This window comes from Oratosquilla oratoria, chromosome 18 (genome assembly GCF_046742065.1).
Source record: "Oratosquilla oratoria isolate Oo_2021 chromosome 18, ASM4674206v1, whole genome shotgun sequence".
Lineage (NCBI taxonomy): Eukaryota > Metazoa > Arthropoda > Malacostraca > Stomatopoda > Squillidae > Oratosquilla > Oratosquilla oratoria.
This window is the reverse complement of record NC_134794.1, coordinates 53,534,864-53,536,664: the sequence shown is the minus strand read 5'-3', so window position 1 is coordinate 53,536,664 and position 1,801 is coordinate 53,534,864.

Here is a 1,801-nt window from a genome sequence, read left to right as displayed (position 1 = left end):
TTATATTGGTCCTTAGTGAGTCAAACAGATGACTGCAACCTTCCACATGAAAACACACACACACGTAGAGAGAGAGAGAGAGAGAGAGAGAGAGAGAGAGAGAGAGAGAGAGAGAGAGAGAGAGAGAGAGAGAGAGAGAGAGAGAGAGAGAGAGAGAGAGAGAGAGAGTGATAGCGAGAACGAGAAAGCAACAGGTAAAAAAACGACTATATTAATATACACGTTCTCACACGTAGGATATGCTTGTGGTAGGCAGGGGAAGTATAAAATATACACAACATGTATCAAGTTTTCCCATATGTTAGAAAGATAAGATAATATCAAAATGGTAATCTGTTCTGTTGATGTTTTCGGGTCATTCACATGTAGACGATCTTTAGCAAATCCAGAAATTAACGTTTTCTGGAATTTTCTGCAGGAAAATATTCTGGGAAACTGTTTGGGTTATTTATCTATGTATATAGGACACATTGGTATATCAAGTATATAACATTTATTGTTTATTTATCAGATAAACGTGTAAGTTGGTGTCAATGACGTTTGAATTAATGATCGTTTGTTTGCGATTACAGGTGGCCATCTTGAAACGTTAGAATTTGGGTCATCTAAGGAGGATATTTTTGAAACTATGAGGAATTAAAAAATGGGGTCTCCTCATAGGTGTAAAATAATAATAGAAATAAAAATGATAACGAAGCGATGCATATTAGAATTTGGGAGATAATTCCCCAGTGGATAAACAAAAGATAAATTGTGTGTGAATGAAAAACAAAAACAAAGAAATTGAATTCCGTTGTTTGATTACAGTTGTTCTCTCTACTCATTTTGCATGGAATTGAAAATAGAATAAGGTTAGAGAAGGAGTGGATGAACTTGGAGTTGAGTTTGTGGTATCAGGAAAATAAAAAATGAATAGATAAAACTATAAATAAACAAGAGCTAGCATACTCTAGGATATTGAGACGTTACGTCTATAACTGACTGGTATCTCATTGAGATCTTGTAGTTATACGTAATTATATAGAAATGATATCTTCATACATATAAGTCCTGGTTAGGAAAAGCATTTTAAGATGGCCTTCAATGGACACAAGAATCCGTCTGAGTTCACTGTTCCCTTTATGATAGCACTTTAATCTTATATCTCGAAATGAGCTAGGCAAGGCGCATAACAATCCGCTGCGTGAGCTAAAATAAATTTTATTTAGCGGTTTACATGCCTTGTCTGAAAACTACCACAACATTCCAACCTTGGACCAACATGTCGTTTCGAACCGTTGTTAGCAAGGCAGACTTTGAAGGACATGATAAGTTTAGAATTATAAGTTGCTGTATAGGACAGAAGAAAAATGTGAAGACATTTTGTGAATTTTGTTTTTCTGACTATTTGAAAAAAAAAAAAAAAAATCACCACCTTCTCTTTCTATACTTACATATGCGTATCATGAATTAATTACATGCATATACATATATATATATATATATGTATATATATGTGTATATATATATATATATGTATATATATATATAATATATATATATATATATATATACATATATATGTGAGGTTAGGTCGTGTACGAGAAAATTTTATTACATTTTTTTAATAACTCCCAAAATATCGCATAAGATCTTATTAACAGGATGAAGAATAAATGAATAATTTCACAAAGAAAATATTTCTGGTACTCTGCTTAATATCTTGTAATACAAATTTGGAATCAAAAGTTTCCTCTAGTCTTTGTAGACAATCTACGGCAAGATTGGTTTCATTTTGATAATATATATATATATATATAAT